General features: G+C 34.4%; 1 long non-coding RNA gene across 4 annotated transcripts; it reads left to right on the top strand.

The window, feature by feature from the left end:
* The first annotated feature begins 9,051 nt into the window (after positions 1–9,051).
* Positions 9,052–14,906, top strand: LOC112715007 (uncharacterized). Of its 4 annotated transcripts, XR_011866415.1 has the most exons (6): positions 9,065–9,177; positions 9,580–9,642; positions 10,405–10,736; positions 10,809–10,911; positions 10,992–11,125; positions 13,486–13,724. It is a non-coding gene; the product is annotated as an uncharacterized lncRNA (long non-coding RNA). The 4 variants fall into 4 exon arrangements; XR_011866416.1 differs by lacking the exon at positions 9,580–9,642 and having other exon boundaries at positions 9,052–9,177; XR_003159435.3 differs by lacking the exons at positions 9,065–9,177; positions 9,580–9,642; positions 13,486–13,724 and adding an exon at positions 14,637–14,906 and having other exon boundaries at positions 10,334–10,736.
* Positions 14,907–19,358: the final 4,452 nt, after the last annotated feature.

The raw sequence follows: 19,358 nt of genomic DNA, 5'->3' as shown, positions 1-19,358 counted from the left end.
CAAACCTTACTTTTACACCCGTTTTTGTCTTGATCTGCATTTTTCCAACCGGGTGGTGCAGAATTCAGATTCTCACTAAAATGACCAAACAACTTCTGAGATCCACTCGATCAGACTCTACACCAATCCTTGCACCTCAAATTGAAGCGTGGAATCTTATTGGATCTTGTATACCAGCTCTGAGTACGAACCATTTTCTTCTTACTCTTAAAGCCGCAGTGAGCTCTAAGCTAGCCATCTGTTTCAAGCAAACCATATTCAAGTGAAAAAGTAAAGACAAAGGCTAAGGATGTTACCCACTTGAAGTTGGTATTGGGTGGTAATGGCCTTGGAATAGGTGTTTCTAGTGGTCTTGCAAGCTCTGCTCCCTTGTATCCTTCTGTGAATTCCTCCACTTCTTTGCAAACTTCTTCAATTGCAATCACGTCTTGATCAAAGTCTTCGATTTCTTCCTCATCACTCAAGTCATAAGTTGGAGGTTGAGAAAAATATACCTCAGCATCATCTTCGTATTCACTTGGAGAAGGTTCTTCTGTTTCAAAGAAGTCACTTACGGATGCAAGTTCGTTACTAGGAGAACTTGACTCGTGATTATCATTATCAAGAAAACTCGTGTCTTGAGTTGTTTCGTCCAGTTCTTCATAGGATACCTGCTTTGGGGTTGTGCACTATCCTCCTTAGCATCAATTGCAACTTCCTTGATGGAATTTTCCACAAGACTGGATTTCCATGGAGGTTCAGTATCTTCTAAGTCTTCAACCAATTCTTCTTCTTCGATAATTTCGGCTTCCTCCAATTGTTCCAGTACAAAGTCATGCTCCTTACTGTCCAACGGAGTTTCTAATATCTCCTTCATGCTATGTTCATCGTTAGATTGTCCACATGAAGCCATGGGGGTTCCTTGGGTATTCGAACGTCGGGAAGGTAATCGATTGATCGCTTGATCCAGTTGGCGAAGAGTTGTATGAAGTTTTTCCACTGTTTCCTTGAGACGCTCCCTTGATTCTTGGGTTGATGGATATGGACATGGTGCATAGGGAAGTGGTGGTTCTTGGAAGTAATTATATTGGAATTGGGGTGGATAGGGTTTAGGGTCATACGGGGGTGAATGGTGATAGGGGGCTTGTGAGTGTGGTGGTTCAAAACTATGTTGAGGAGGTGGTTTGTGGACATATGATGGGGCTTGTTGGTAACTACAAGGGGGTCCACCATATCTTTCATCTTGGTACGCACCTCGGAATGGCTCTTGACCATAGTAATTTGGTGGGTGTTGGTTGTCACGAGAGGGTCTACCATAACTATTGTCTTGGCATGCATTGTAGAATGGTCATCGTCCATGATATTTTGGAAGGTGTTGTTGCCTAAAGGGTTGATCAGATCCTCGTGGCTCCGTCCATCTTTGATTGTTTTGACCTTGATGCATGTTCCTGTTATAGCTTCCATTCCTTTCAACAATATTAGAACCAAACTGAAAGCGATGGGGGTGAGAACTCATAGTAACTAATAAAAATTAAAAACAAAAACAAAAATAAATAAACAAAAAAAATATTTACAATAACCAATAATAGGGCACACGTTTGCCGTTCCCCGGCAACGGCGCCATTTTGACGGTCGGATTTCTATCGGTAAAGAATTTCACAAAAATAATCACGTTGTAAGTATAGTTTCTAAACCAATAGAGAATTCTTTCGTACAAAAGTTTGGTTGTCACAAGTAACAAAACCCAATAAAATTTATAACCGAAGTATTTAAACCTCGGGTCATATTCTCAAGGAATTACAGGGAAGTATGATTTATTATTGGTTATGGAAAACAATATTTTTGGGTTTTGAAAGGTTGAACAGGAAAAATAAATTGCAGGAAAAATAAATTAATAACTAGAAAAACTCTTGACAAGATATGAAAACTGGACGTCCTATCCTAGTTATCCTTATCAATTATGATGAGAATTGGATTTTTGCTCCCACCTTATTAACCTCTAACTCTGAAGGTAAGTTAAGTGGATGAATCAATTTGATTCCTCAGATCCTAGTCAATTCCTAAGAAAAGACTAGAGTTATTGGAATTCAAATTAATTAGCAAAGATAAAAATTATGAATCACAATGAGTTTGATAACTCAAGTGTCTCCCATTAATCAATTCATCAATTAAAGCCAAGAATATAAAAAGCTAAGTAAAAATCATAAATCTGAAATACCTCAAATTATATTTAAACATAAATTCAAATCTAACATGAAAGGGTTCATAAGCCAATTTGGCAACATGAGTCAAATACAAGTAAAAGCATTAGAGTATCTAAAAGTATAAGAGAAACATAAATTAAAGTAACATTGAACCTGGAGTGAAGATGAAATAGCCTAAAACTAATAGAAATCTTAAATCCTAAATCCTAAGAGATAGGAGAGAGCCTCTCTCTTTAGAAACTACAGTTAAAAACCTAAAATTGTGAATAATAAATGTTGTGTTGTTGAATGAATGGATTCCCCCACTTTATAGCTTCTAATATGTGTTTTCTGGGCCGAGAACTGGGTCAGAAACAGCCCAGAAATCGCTGGGGACGAAATCTGCCACGCTGATTTTTCTGCAAAACGACGCGTCTGCATGATTCACGTGTGCGCGTCATTTTTCTGTACGGCCACTATAGAGAATTATATATTATTTTGAAGCCCTGGATGTTAGCTTTTCAACGCAACTATAACCGCCTCATTTGGATCTTTGTAGCTCAAGTTATGACTGTTTGAGTGCGAAGAGGTCAGACTGGACAGCTTAGCAATTTCTTCAACTTCTTGTATTCCTTCCACTTTTGCATGCTTCCTTTCCATCCTCTAAGCCATTCCTGCCCTGTAATCCCTGAAATCACTTAACACACATATCAATGCATCGAATGGTAATAAGAGAGGATTAAACATAGCAAATTTAAAGCCCAAAGAAGCATGTTTTCAATCATAGCACAAAATCAGAAAGGAAAAAAGTAAAACCATGCAAATAGTATGAATAAGTGGGTAAAGAGTTGATAAAAACCACTCAATTGAGTATAAGATAAAATATGAAATAGTGGTTTATCAATACATCTACGTTGTCCATAGCTTTTCATGCAATCCATACTCATCGGCAGCTTGCACCCATTCTCTTTTAAAATAATCAATTCCCATTTCATCATATAGCCATTTAGAGAACATAACCCGAAATATTTCATCATTTAAGTTTGATGTAACATTCGTCTGCAAGTGCCACACCCGCAACCGATGTGTTGCAGGTGAAAATGCTTCCCGAATGGCTACAATCATCGCGTCATTCCCGTCCGGGACAACAATAGAAGGCATCTTCTTGCACATCATTTCTAATAATCTCTGCATCATCTATGAGTAAGAAGAAATGCTTTCATCCAAAACTAGTCCTAGCCCAAACCCAAAGATTGTTGTCTGTTTGTGATTATTCGACTTAGAGAATATAACCAAGAGTCTTTTATATTTGTTCTTTTTGAAGGTAGAGTCAAATGCAAACAAGTCTCCAAAGTACTAGTAGTCAACTCTACTACCTCCATCAGCCTAAAACAAGTTCGCTAGCATACCCTCCTTTGTTAGATTGTACCGAGCCATCGAATTGTATCTGCAGTGGCCTTTCCTTCCAGATATATGAGTGCCGCATTTGGGTCCCCATCAACATTCTTTTTCCATTTTGTCTTGTCAATGTCGTTGTACGCATCCTTTTTGGTGAAACCAAGTAAAGAATACCCACCCTCAATCCCAGCCTTGTAGCCTAAGATCTTTGATGTAGGTTGCCCATAACATTGCATGCCATCGATCTGTGCCTTTGCACCATCAGAAATGCCACAAAATTCAGGAATCATGTCTACCGTTACCTTTAGTGTGAGCGCATGGTTGTGAACGAGGTTCACCATTCTAACATTCCACATATGGGATTCTCGATAAAGATATATTGACATTTTTGTCTCGCATTTGTTCGTGTTTTAGGACGATAACATCTTTTTCTATCAATTTGGTGGTAATGCTTTTCATCCCTTAAACTTGACCTATTGCAAAAGAATCTTCTCCTTATCAAATTGCCATCCTCGTTCTTTCTATGGTCTCCCTTTTGAACTCCAAATTCGTGACATTTTCCTATCCTCATAAAGAAATGATAAGCACGTTGCTCACGACAAAAGACCTTCTTACAAATGTCTTCACCAGTTAGACCAATAACATCATCGTAATCTAATTCATCCTCGACCAATGGATCATCCCCATCAATCCCAACATCAGTATTGCAAACACCATCCACATCATAATTACAACGATTCGATTCAGTACACGTAGTCCTTCCTTCTGCATTAGAACCAGCCATTCCAATGCTGCCATCCATTCCATATACCACCTAAAATTACTATAATTCACATTCATATGTATCAGATTCCACTTCAAAAGACCCTTGAATCCGAAAATAAAAAAAGTCTGATATTTTTTAAAATGCAAATCACATACTATCATAGATAACTAAACAAGGCACTGCACAGAATTACAATCTTAAATTGCCTTATCACAGACTAGATTTCACTATTGTGTATGCCCAAATAAGCATGATTGACTTTTTCACTCATAAAGTAGTTACCCTGTAAGCTATTTTTTTAAATCAACAATTGCCAACACGACTTAAGCAACAGAGCCCATGGACCATTTAAAAAACATGACCAAATCCAATCAATCTTAGCAGACACCTAAGTAGAAAACACCACACACCATAACAAATACTACCCATAAACTTACTCTATTACATAAACATAAGGGTTTATATTTGCTAACACAAATCTACAAACAATGGAAGAATATTGGAAATCGTTTAATGCAAACTGCAAAATAACGTACCTTAGGATGAACGACCTATATGAATTCAAATGCAGGAACCACCTTCCACGCACATCTGTCAACAATCGACTACCATCATCTCCTCATGACGCAAATTACCACTTTACAGCAGCGACGACCAAAACTTGCACATTACTACCACACTCTTTTGTAGCGTGATCAACTTGGACAAAAAACCCAAATCAACCGTTACATTCGATGGACTAAGCACAAATTCTCTTTTTTTTTCCCGACCAAATCTACGTCGATGACTGCCTAGTATGGTCAATTACTATGGCCAACTTGCCTAATTATTTACTTTCTTTCTCAAGGTCAAAAATAAATTTATTTCTTCCAACACAATTTTTTCTCTTTCTATTTTCGGAAAAAAATCAAATTTTTAAAATTATTAAACATAAAAAAGACATGTGGGACCAAAGAAATCTATTTTCTTAATGGTACTCACAAATATAATTAAGCAACATCGTTACTCATAACTAGAGGTGTTCACGAGTCGGGTTGGTTCGAGTTTGGGGTGAAATTAGAACCGAACCAATTGAATGATAATTGGTTCGGATTTACATTTTTTTGTGTATATCCGAACCAAACCAAATCGATTAAGAACGAATTCATCCGATTTAGGTAATTGGGTAACCGATAAAACAGAAATTCATAAAAAACAATAATAAACATCTAAAACAGAAATTCATAAAAAAAAATTTATCTTAAAAATCCTATAAATATAATAAATATGTAAAATCAATAGTGGCTGCACTTGGAGAGGATATGCTTCTAACAACAGTGTTGCTGACAGGGTTAATTTTTCCCATTTTTAAATCTGCGAAACACATAATAGAATCATCAACTACACCAATTTTTTATACATTTTAGTATTTCACAAGAACTCACAAACAAACAGTAAAAATTGAGCAAAAAATTATCAACAAGAACTAATAATTCAGAATTTCAACAAAAAAATGAAAAATAATAAAAATTGAACAAAAAATTATCAACAAGAATAAAAATTAAACAAAAATTGAACAGAGAATAAAATAATTAACAAATAACATATACAAAAGATTCACGCTTAACCTAAAAAAACTAGATCCTTACCTGACCGAGGAAGATGACCACCACAGACAGAGAAGACGGCGTTGTTGACGAGTAGATGACGCCACAGACGTTGTTGACGCACGCTGGATGAAGCACACTATTCGAGAGGACAATGCTAATGAAAGACGAAGACGCTGACGAAAAAGATGACGCTGACGGATAAAATGATGCTACCGCTACGGAAAAGACGATGCTGACGGTCACGAAGATGACGATGCTGACAGAGAGGATGCTGATGAGGATGCTAATAAAGACGCAAACGAAAAGGAAGCTGCCGCCTATTTGTTGGTTGGGTGATTAACGGTGAGGTCACGAGGGACTGAAGGTGCTTTGCTAGGGTTCTTGTGATAGATGATTGTAGCTGCAATGTGTTTAGGTTAGGGTTAGAATCACTAAAAGGTATATATATATATATATATATATATATATATATATATATATATATATATTTTAAATTTAATTAATAAAGGTTTGAGTCTACGAATTAGTTTAGATTCTGTATCTCCAGAACTATTATTCAAATTAATTACTAGAAAGTATCATCGGTTCAATTCAGGTTGTATTCAATTATCTATTAGTTTCATAACTAAAGAAACACTCACATGTTGTACAAAGCTCTGTTGCTATTAATCAACACGTAGTAAAATCCTAATTTGGTTTGAATAAGTTTTTTTAAATATTCATTTTTTTATTTTGAGTTTTATAAAAAAATTGTTTGATATGATAAACTTTAATATTTTTATTTTAGTTTTTGTCATTCATTTGTTTTGTTGAATATTTAGATAGTAAGTCAAATAATGATGCGATAAACCGAAATATTGATGGTGAATTAGAGCACAATTAAAGGAAGAAAATTATGGAGACTAAAATTTAAAAATAAATATTTTATAGGGGACCAAAAGTTTGTTTAAAATTATTTTTTATTTTTATTTTGTAAAATAATTTCTAAAATCATAGAAAAAATGAGTTTAATTTTAATAAATTTTATACGTATGTTTAATTAGATTCATGTGTTTGAATGGATTTTTAATTAATAAATTTTATATTATTATATGAAAATTGAATCCTTTCTAGTTATATAAAAGTGATTTTATTCTTTAAAATAATCGACCTCACAATTAATCACTTTTTACCTACTAAACAACACTAATTAAATGGTAGTATAATTATAAACACATACTATACAAAAAATTTAAAATATAATTTTTTTTCTCATCCATTCAACCTTTTTGGACCTTTATGCAGAAAAATTGCCTACAAACTGTTGCTGACATATAATCTTAATTTTCAAGCGGTGGAAATTGGAATATAGTGTCAATGCTGATGCACTATACTCTTATAAAACTTAAGCTATAAATAAATTTTTATATTTATAAAATATTTATTATTTAAAAAATTTTGAATTTAGTTTTTATTGTTAGTTGGTTTATTCTATTAACTTTTAATGGGACAGATTAAATAAAACCTGACAAATTGAAATGTTAATGTAACTGCATTACATTGGTATTTAACATGCTATATGAGTACTTGACAGAATAAATTGACGGTAGCATTAAAATCAAAACTTTTTAAATTTTGCTACACCAAAATATAAAATTTTGTACAGAGACTAAAACAAAAAAACTAAATATTTTCTAGTGGCAAAAAACCATTTCAAGCCAAAGTTTAATTTAATTTAATTTTTGTCATCTTACGTAGTGCTTTCTTTTGCCAGAAATTATTTTTATAATAGTAGTGGCAATAACATAATAGTCACTAATTTCTTAATTTAAGTTATCTTTTTGCGATAATTATATATTTGATATATTATAATGACAATTGTTATTATTGCCATTAATAAATACATAAAATTATGGTCAGTATTATTCTTATTAAAATTATATTGTAATGACAATTATTATTATTACTATCACTACCTTTATAATAAAAAGTTTTAGTGGCCATAGAATTATGGCTAGTATTATTTTTATTAAGATATTTTTTATCTAAACTAAAGAAATAAAAGATTCAGACAATCCAAAAAAGATTAAGAGAAACAAACAAAGAGGTCTCAGAGAAAAGAGTCTAAACTCACCGCCGAAACTCGGTGTAACCGTCGCTGTCGTTGCCGCCCTTGCCACCACAGTTCAGATCAAGTAAAGACTCATACCCATCGCTTTCTATCTTTCCTCTGGTTTTCGATTTAGGGTTCACGAATTCGCTCTTTGACTCAGATCCTTCTTACAGCTCCGATCTGCTCCTTCAGGTATCGTCGAGTCGACTCGTTCACAGTTTTGATCTACTGTGCTCTCTCTTACAACTCCTTTATTTCATTCTCTTACAGGTTAGATCTTTGTGTTTGCGTTACTTATTATTTTCACTATTTTAGATCTTGCAGTTCCAGTTCTTAAGCTTTGAATTTAGTTTTCTACTATTAATGCTAATTCTTGTTCGTGCAATTGAAGCTATGAGTCGTAAATTGAATTGTCGTTTGGTTTATTTTTATTTTCAATTTAAGAAATCTGCAAGTTAGATTATGCTTGATTAATGTGCCTTTGGATGTGTGTTTTTAGCTTACGAGCTTGGTTTGAGTGTTTTAGGTTAGGAATCTGGTGAATTTTTCATGGTTTTAATGTATGTTCATTCAACTCTGTCATTTCTTCGATGTATTGTTACTTTTTCAGTGTTGCCAAGTGTTTGGTTAAGTCATTGTTCTTGATTGTTTATTTTTAAGTATGAATATTGTTAGTTTGGAACTTATACTATGTGGATGTAATGCTTAGTTGATGTAGTCTAATTATGTTTAGGGAGGTTGAAGGTACTAAGGTGAGCTACCAGAAGGGATAAGCACCAATTTCTATTTATGGTGCTACCTTTCTCTAAGATCCTTGCTTTTTTTTTTTGGTCAGAATCTCAAGGTGAGGTATCTTTTCTGCTGTTCTACTCAATTTTGATAACTTTAAAAGACCAAAAACCCAGCTATCTAACATGCTATGTGTGATATTAAAGGAGGTGAATAACTGGATTGTTAAAAAATTAGCAAGATGTATGCCTTCTTTTGTTCATGGACTAAATTGATGATGAACTTTGTTTGACAGAGACGAGATTCTTCTGCACTTATCCTATCCAAAGTACATGTCCCACTTAGTCTCTTACGATGTTTTTCGGTGTGCCAGTCCACACTAATACCAGCTGGAGGGTGTGAGGCTCCGCTCAGGAATTTGGCTACTATTTCTTTATCAAGGTTCTCCTCTCTCTATTTTGTTCCCAGTAATTTAGAGAAAGTTCGACAAATAGCATTTTTTTAAGACTAATAGATATAAAATGAGACGAGATTATCACAGAACATCTAGTTCTTTCTTTGGTAGTAGAGTATTACAAAATCTTCAAACTCAATGCCACAAGAGGTTCATACTTGATTGAATTCTTCAGATTTTAGTTAAGCTTCTCTTCAATCAGTATTGGCACTTTGTTTTGTAAAGGACTCACATCCTTCAAAGACGTGTATGGGATCTGCAATAATTGTACCAATTAATTATCTATGTTTTTCATGGATCACTTTAATACAATAACCACCTAAATTAAAAGTAAGCATGTTCTAACTTATAAATATAAGTTTAATTGTGATGCACTACCTTAATTTCAGTTTTAGAAGGTGGTGGTAGTGCACCACCCCTTTTGGTTCTGGCAAGAAGTCCTTTGGTCACAGGTAATACCATCAAATCTGTTGGCCTTGTATACCTTAATAAATCTGTTTTTTGATAGTAAGTTCATTTATTATAACAGTTATATACACATGCTCCTTGCATAGAGTTTTATCTAGTGCTGAATTCAGCACATCTCTTCCTTTATCACCTATTTATTACAGAACACAATCTATGTGGACATACTTATATTTTTAATTAATTTATTTTTAAATTTATGTAGGCTACAGTTGTAAGATCCAGAACTTTTGAAAAGTCTTATTATGATCAAGTCTCAAATTCATATAGTTATTTATAATTTTAATTTCAGAAATTATTTTATTAAAGATAATCAAAGCAAGTTTTGATTAATTAAATTTGAAATAAATTAATATTTTTATCCAATTTTATAATTATTGGATTATTTTCAATATTTAAATTGTAAAGTTGGTAGTTATAAAATAATAAAAATTTTATATGATTTGGATTAAATAATTAATATTTTAAATATTAATACTGCTGTTTCAGAAAATAAAGAAATTAATTATCTTATTTCTAATTTTTGGATTTGAACATTTTATTGAAATTTTGTAAAATTGATGAATAAATAGTATTTTTATACACTATTATTGTTAGATTAAAATTTATTTCTAATTACTAAATTATTCCTATTTTTATTTGAAATTACTAAACTAACCCTAACCCTAATTTTCACACAACACTCTTACCCTTTCCCCCTAACCCTTAGCCACCGAAACCCTAATCCAATTGCCCTCTTCCCAAACCAGCGGCACTCATGAAACAGAACAGAGAGAGATTGAGGAATTAGGGGAGGGGAATCAGAGAAGAGGGACGGAGCGGTGCCGGCGAGGAGTGTCGTCGCCGTTGCTGTCGCAGGAGAGGAGAGTGACGCGAAGGAGGGAGATGAGGCTTCATTGTCGCCGCCGTCCCTGTTGTGGCTGGTGTCGTCGTCGGAGAACCACCATCACTGGAAAGAGGAAGGGCCAAAGAAGGAGGACGAGACATGTGAGAAGGGTGGTGCACAGAGGAGGAACCGTTCCTCTGCCGCGGCCGCGGCCGCCGGAAAATGCCACTGTCATTGCCGGAAAAAGCACTATCGGTAAGGGGTTTAAATCTGGTTTCTGTTCTTTCAAAATTTTGGGAACATAATTGACATTGCATGGTTGCACAGCTGCTATTATCAGAGATTTGGGCCGCCGCTGTCACTCGAAAATTATTGACAGAGCTACTGCCAGGCCGATTTGGAGTTGCGGCTGCTTCACTTTGTTATTGCAGTAAGTGATTTTTGTTTCGAAAGTCCTGCGTTGGTGTTCTATTTCGTGTAATAAAGTAATTGAGATGTCAATGGTTCTAGGAGTTAGAATTCGAGTTTACTGGTGGCGTTTGGAGCTGTTTTTGCTTTTGAGAGAGCAAGTGGAGCCGAGTTGTTGGTTGCCGTCAATTCGGGGAACTCTGTGAGGCGTTTGGGCTGTGGTTTTGCATATTGAGGTAGGGGCTTTTTCAAAAATCACGCTTTATGAATTAGAATTATTATATATGGATAATGACATGAGAAAATATATCTTTGAGAGATTGTATAAGTCTTATGTAATTGTTGGTTGTCTTGGATGAATATGAATGCTTGATTGGCTGGGTTGTTGTTCGATTTTGTGAAACGGACAATTCTTGAAATGCTTCTTTAAAGTTAATTTATAAAAGCTTGAAATCGAGTTTATTCTGTTAAGAATTGATTTGAATTTGATTTGGTGTTCTTGGAACCTAAACACGATGCATCTTTGGAAACAACTTGATTTTGAATTGATTTGGTTTTGAACCACTTGAAGAGGGTTACAGAATGGTTTGGTTGGGACTTGGAAAGGGTGGCAAAGTCCAAGTTTTAAGGGAGATGTTGCCTAAATTCCTATAAAATCTGAGTTTTTATTTAAAATGTTATTTGAAAAATTATGAGTTTAATGCCTTACTAATTTACTTGGAGGATTTTGAATCTAAGGCCTTTTTATTATCTTTACTTGGATCAATTATTAAAGCGATGAAGCTACACTTTGAAAAGAATTATTGAAAAGAGAATTATGATTTCTCTTTATTTCCTAAGAAAAATAGTATGTGTTTGGGTGCAAGTCATTCGAAAGAGAATTATGCTTTAAGGCTGTTTTAAAAGGTGAAAAGGGTTTATGTTTTTCTTTATTTAACTTAAAGATTATCTCTTAGAGGGGTTTTCGTGACTTTAAAAGAATTTGGGTTTCGATTAATAAATCTCATTTGTTTTACAATTTAAATAAGCTTCAGAGTATCCTTAGAATTCTGGTTTAACAAAACAAAAATTATTTTTGAGCAGTTTGAAATGCTTTAGATTTAATCATGGAATTAAAGATAGTTTGTTTAAGTAAAGAAAATAGTTTTAAAAGGAGTAATTGATTACACGACTCGGTTTGGCTTAAATTCTATTCTTATTACTCAAATCAGGAAGTCAAGGTTTTAAAGATTTTAAGCGAACTTGAGGAAATGAGTTATGCTAGTCTCCCCCAAAGACTTGAGACCCTGCCGAGAAACTTTGGTTATAAAATCCCATTGTTGGATGGATGATTTTGAATATTTCAAAAGAAATCTTTAACTTGCCATGGTTTTGGAAGTTTTGGAAAGATGATGCCGATGGTGGCTTTGTTTTTAAGAAGGGCACCTACTTTGAGTAAAAATGGCTTATGAGCCTCAAATGATTTGAGGAATGGAAACTTTAAAGCCAAGACTGAAAAGAGTTGATTTTTGATTTCAAAGTGAAGTGATTTGAGAAAAAGTAATTTATGGCATGAATGATGATTTTATGATTTTGATGATGTTGGATGGTGGAAGTGCTATTTTGTTATGAGCCGGAATGGCTGTGTATGATCATGAATCAAGGCTGATTGTGGAATATGTTATGAGCCAGATGGCTGACTATGAATCATGAATTTAAGTCGGATAGCTGAGATGAATGTTGGTTTATGGCTGAGAATAAATGCATATATGCTGAGTTATTGATATTGTGATTGTTGGACTCCACCTATCTAAGATACGAGTTTCCCTGGGTGAAAGTAGTGGCTAGCCACCACGTGCTCCAGGTGGAGACTCGACACTCTGCTGACCCTATATCGTAAGTGTGGCCGAACACTGTGAAAGTTTCGGATGAGCTCGCCCCCGTGAATATACACCAGTGAGGGTGTTGGATGTAAATTATGATTATGATTGTGAATAACTCGAGTTGGGGATGCACGGCAGAGGGGCAGTCCAATGGTTAGCTACCAGGATTTGTCGGATTGGCTTTATAACCAACAGATGATATCATCAGCCACTAGGACAGGCATTCATCATTCGTATCTATGCGACATTATTTGGGTGTGCATATTGTACTTGGTTTGCCTATGTCATTAATTGTGTTTAATTGCTAAGTCTACTTGATGTAATTACTTATTTGTGCTTGAGCCTCCTACTTGTGCTTGCGACTAAAACTCTGTTGGATTGTGGTGGATTGGCTGCTATTTGGACTGTTTGGGCCTAGAGCCGTGGTTGATTATGAGATGGGCCGATGGTTGGTTTTGGTTTTGTGTTTTTGGTGTAGAAAAGTATGAAAAACTAATCTGGTTCAGCATAGATAAACCTTTTGAAAGGCTTTTTGATTTTTAGAAAATGAACAGTTATCTCTTTCAAAAAAGATTTCAGATTTTTCCTTTTATAGTAAACATTTGCCTTTGAAAAGATGATAAGGCGGTTACTAATCACTGAAATGATTTTTATCTCGCGTATCCTAATATAGTAATTCTCAAAAACCCTCTACTGAGAACCCTTTCGAGGATGATGTTCTCACTCCCCTACAGATCTTCTCTTTTTTAGGTTACGGACGACGAAGTTCGGAAGATATTACTTCTTTTCTGTTAGACGATATTCTTGTATTATTTTAGTATTTATGTTTCCCTCGCCTTTAATTTGCAAGTTTTGTAAGAGGGATAGGATTTCGATATGAGAAGCTTGTAAAATTAATTAATATGTATGTACATATATATTTCCTGTGATGTATTGTGATTTATGTTGTAAGTATGAATGTATGTTTTCGAAAGATTCGGTCTAAGTTTTAAACAGGCTCATATTTTATTATTAAATAGTATAAGAGTCGTCGTAATATCCGAGTTATCAGAGTGGCACAGCCGGAAGCGCGACTTTTGATAGTTAGGGTGTTACAACAGTGCACTATATCAGGAAAACCCATTGTACAATTTGTACATCAATTCATCTCTCCCCTTGGTATCATTGGTTTTGTTGTCTGGGGTCTAGGGCTACTTCTGCGCTTGAGCAGGACTCTATTTCTGTAAGTTAGCATCTAATCTTCATCTAAATAAACTCTTTCAGGTATTGTTAAACTCTTTCTAAACTCAATTCAATTTTTCCTTTAAAAACACTTGGCACCTTTAATTACTTTCATGGCTCCTTTAGTTATGAGGAACTGACGCAAACATAACCGTCTGACCCCTGAAGTTATATATTTATATTTAAGATATGAGTTAACTATAATCTGTCTGTGTCATTTTCTTTTATTTGTGGGAAACTATGGCCATAGGGTTCTTGTCCGTAATAGTTGATAATTACATTCATTGAATCGTTATGTCACACTCTGAGTGTTTAGCAAGGGATAAATAATGTTGGACATAAATCATAAAAAATGAGAAGACAATAGAATTAAATGAATAAGTTGTCTTTTCAAAAGGACCAGCCATTTATTGTGCTTTGAGGGCTATGTACCATTGCATATTCTGTACCTTTGGACTTGAAAATTTGCTCTCTTTAACTGCCTTTTAAGTTATGAATAAATAGTAATTAGGGTTCTCTATCTACTGCTGCTGCTTAAGTTGTAGTATAGATGTTGAGACATAGATTATGACTCATGTTTCAGTTCACATATTATATATCATTTCTTTTATTTTAAATTAAAAGGTAGCTAAATGGCACTTGTGTGTCAAATGTTTATGTGCAGGTTGATACGACTATATTTCTATATATTATACCAACTACTCCCCTATAGAAATTGTCATCACTGCAACTGCTATAGGACTCATAGTTGGTGGCTTTGCTGTAGCATTAGCCTAAAAGATTTGAGCATATTTTGGCTTCTTTTTTTTTATTTTCTGCAAAATGTATTCAAAGTCAATGAAATGACAAACAAACTTCTATTATGTATTGACAAATACCGCCTTTAATATTCTAGTTTGTCAAAAGAAGTATTTTAATAAAAAGCTTATTTCAAGTTTTCCTGGTCAAAATTCAAATACAAATTATTATTATTATTATTATAGAAAAAATATAGGTTGTTAGTTCTAATTGATAAAGTGAGTATAATTAAAAAAAATCTTTAAGATTTTAACGGCAATAGTAATGGCAATTAAAAGTGAATAATATTATAATTTTAAATTTTTTCAGTGGCCATATAAATTGCCGATAAAATAGATTTTAGCGGCAATAAAATGGCAACTAAAAGTGAACAATGTTTCTATCTTAGAATTACTTTTAGTGGCCATATAAATTGCCATGAAAATGGCCACTAAAAGTTATATACTTTTTGCGGCTATTAAAATGGTCTTTACCGGCAAATGTTATAATGGCCACTAAAATCTTTTAGCGACGAAGTATAAGACGGCTAATGTCTAATTGTCAATAAATATATTAGTGGCTATTTTTATTGCCGCTAAAAGTAAAATAAATAGCCGCTAAAAGTGATTACTTTTATAGTGATGGTTGATGTAATACATGCTATGGGACATATGGGTGAATAACATATGTGGTGATTGGATTTCGCCAGAAGCAAAAAGGAGATTTTACAAGAACGAAAAGAAGAGGGCCAACCACATCACACATACTGTTAGTAAGACAAGGCAAGCATTTAATTATAATATTTAAGTTTATAATTTTATCAATTTTTTAATTAAATTTTTATATTATCTTAATTTTATAATTAGGTCATTTTTCTGTCAAAAATATTAAAATCAATAGAATATTTTTTAAAAAATATGTGGTTAAATATTTAGTTAGGTTTTTAATTATGAATACTTTTAATTTATAAAAAAATATTCAGTTAATTCTAACATTTTTTTCATTAGAAAAGATCTAATTATAAAATAAAAAATAATATAGGGATTTAATTAAAAAATATAAAAACCTAATTAAAAATTTAATAAAATTATAGAGACTAATAGAATAATTAAACTAACAATAAATGAAATTTTATTGGAATGGAGTTAGTTTATCCAAAAATTTTACTAGAAGCGAATTATAGACAATACTAAAGGGAAGAAAAGTGGAAGTGGAGGCTGAAAGAAGAAGAGAAGGTTTTTTCTTCAAAGCCTCTGTTTTTGTATTAAATTTTAAATGGAAATGTCTAGGAAAGCAACACTTTTATTAAACAATATAAACAACAGCAAATAATAATTATTAATTTTAATTTTTTTAAAAAACTAAAATTTGAATAATCAACACTAAACACATTTTGAATAATAAGAATTAGCATATAATACTTATCTCATAATCATGTTTTTCTCTTTTCTGTCAACAACCACAAACCTTTTCCTCCATATAGTGAGAGGAAACTATAAATGCCATTGGAAGCCTACTCAACAATCCACACACTACAAGGAATGGAACCAGGGACCAGTGCTAGCTGGGAGCATGGTGGCGGAGCAAAAGAGGTATAGGTGGTGTTGGGCCACTGTGGGGAGTTCTTGACCATCGGGGAGACTTGGGGGAGGAATCAAGCGAGAGAACATAAGATGAGAAGACACCACATCCAACTCAAAACCTTAAGGTGTCAAGTTAATGGGTCTCTCATCTTATAAACTCCTCACTTTTCCTTGCTTTCTTTGATGTGAGACTAACTTCATGCACTCCTCACACTTGCAACATTAACAATCTTCCCCTCAAGTGTGAGTCTCCACATCAAGCATCAACTCCCCCTATTCCTAGCTCCTCCACCATGAGTATTCGTCCATCACACTGCTGCAAAACACCACCCACCACGAATATTCGTCCATCACGCTGCCACAAAACACTGCGGGACATGCCGTCCAGACCACCTTTATCGGGAAGACTTTCTATGCTTCACCTTGAATACACCTTAAAACCACCAGACTGATTAACCATCGGCTATGATACCACTTGTTGGGCCACCATGGGGAGTTCTTGACCGTCGGAGAGATTTTGGGCAGGAATCAAGCGAGAGAACATAAGATGAGAAGACACCACATCCAACTCAAAACCTTAAGGTGTCAAGTTAATAGGTCTCTCATCTTATAAACTCCTCACTCTTTCTTGCTTTCTTTGATGTGGGACTAACTTCATGCACTCCTCACACTTGCAACATTAACTGGTGGGATGAAAGAAATGCGGTGACAATTTTTACTGACAACATACCTCACAATACATTAGTTGGTTAGGTGTTGAGAGTTTTTAGTAGAGTCGAAAGAGTGGTGGATGCCATTTTTAAGGAAGAGAAGGTCGAACAACTCATTGAAATTTGCATTCATAAGATTTGCATCCAGGGCTGAAGCTCTTAGGGTGTGTTTGTTTGAGGTGAAAATGGGAGGAAGGAAAAGGAAGGGAAAGAAATTGGAAAGAAAATAGTTATTTTTCTTTGTTTGGTTGAGGAGAGAAATGGGAGATGAAGAAAAATGGATGGAAAAATATTGGTGGGACCCACCAATTTTTTTTCCTCCAACAATGGAAAGAAAATAGAGAGAAAAGTAATTCTATCTCTACTTCTAATATTCCCCCTTTATTTTTTTAATATATTTTATAATATAAGGATAAAATTGTCTTTTTATAATATTTCTTTCCTTCTTATTTTTCTTTCATCCAAACACATCTAAGAAAAATAAAAATTCACTTAATTTCTTTCCTTTCCTTTCTTTCCTTTCTATTTCCTTCCTCTCAATTTCTTTCCTTTCAACCAAACATAGCCTGATGCAATTCAAAAGCTTGATGGGTGAAATATTTGGGGGTGCAAAATAAGTGTGGCAAATGCAAAATATAAAAAGAAAACAGGGGTTAAAATGTATGAAGAGTCAAGAATAAAAGGGAGTAAGGGTCTGGAGTTTCAAAAAGAAGAAAAAAGGATAGGCATTGTAAAATATGATAAGAAGGAAGACAGATCCTATAAGAATGTGTTGGTGCATGGGAGGAATAACATGGAACCAGTGAATATCAAAGGGAGCAAAGCTCTTCAAAGCTTTGAAAATTCAAAACTAACATTGAGAAGTGATGATGTGATGAAGGAGAAGATGGAACGAAGTCTAATAGGAGAAACAATCAATCCTATTTAGCTTGAAGAGATGGATAAAGCTGTGAGGACGGATTGGCATACAATCAAAAAAGTAAAGATGTTGGGTTCCATGAAAGCAATATTGACTTTTGATTCAAAGGAGAACATGAGGAAGGCAGGAAACTCTCCATTTCTCTTAAATCACTTCATTGAGATCAGAAAATGGACAAGGAAGGAAGTGAATAGTTCTTGAAGAGTTTGGTTGGAATTTTTTGGGATGCCAATACACGCTTAGAGTAGGGACAACATGTTGCGAGTCGCTCACGTGTGAGGAATAGTGGTGGAACTAACAAACGAAGAAGACAAACACTATAATACTTTTAAGGCCCTCATTGATTCAAACTTTGCACCAACTATCCAAGCCTTACTCAATGTAGTTATTGAATATGAGGATTATCAAATCTTTGCTAAGGAATTGGCAGTGAAGAATTCATATCCAGGATCGATTTCAAATGGGAGTGGAGCTGTATTAAATGCATCTAATATAAGAAATGAGAAGCCACAAAGTCATAGTTATGGAAAAAACAATGAGGTAGCGAAGAAGGTATTAGATGAAAATCATAGTATACTTGAAGGTATGACGGAAGTGGCTAATGAAGAAGTGGAGGGGTTACGGGTGGAGAAAACTCAATTAGCTCATAGAGGGAAGGAAAAAGATGACATGGAGGGCAAGATGGGAATTATTCAAAATCCTAATAGTTTAAATTCAAATGAATGGGCTAGCATATAAAAAACTAATACCTTGCTTGATGATAGAGAAATGGAAGATGTCTTAAAAGAGGCTGATTGGAATGGTAAAGAGAGGCCTAATAGGTCAGATGGCGCATGTAAAGACAATTGGGTATTAGAAGTGGACTAAGTTAAAAACACAAAAGAAGGGCCTAAAGAGAGGGACCATTCATCTGAATCAAATCCATCCGCTCTACCAGGGTTTGAAGATGTGATTAGAGTACTTGACGTTAAGGACAACGAGAGAAGGCGTAACACTGAGAAGAAGAAAAAAAAACACAACTACACATAAGGAGAGTAAGAAGATAGTGCTTCGATCAAAAGGGGAGAAAATGGGGAGGGTTAAAACTTGTGAGAAAAAGCATAAGAGGAGCAAAGAAATTGATAAAATGATGGAGCAAGCAGATGTGAATTCCTCAAGTGAAGACGACAATAAAGATATAGATGGGGAGGTGACCAAGATGCGACAGGTGGGAAGAAGAATGAGGCTATCAACAACCGATGAAGACTTGGCAAAGAAATACCTCAAAGACTATTACATTGAAGAAAAGAATGTGAAGGGCAAGGCCACCGTGAGAAAGAGCAGACGAATAAAAGAGAAGGACAAAATAAGATTGGTGTTTCTGTTAATTTGTCTCTATGATTATACTCTGAAAATGT

This window comes from Arachis hypogaea, chromosome 10 (assembly GCF_003086295.3).
Source record: "Arachis hypogaea cultivar Tifrunner chromosome 10, arahy.Tifrunner.gnm2.J5K5, whole genome shotgun sequence".
Taxonomy (NCBI): domain Eukaryota; kingdom Viridiplantae; phylum Streptophyta; class Magnoliopsida; order Fabales; family Fabaceae; genus Arachis; species Arachis hypogaea.
Note: the sequence above shows the minus strand (reverse complement) of the source record. Positions and strands in the feature narration are given on the sequence as shown.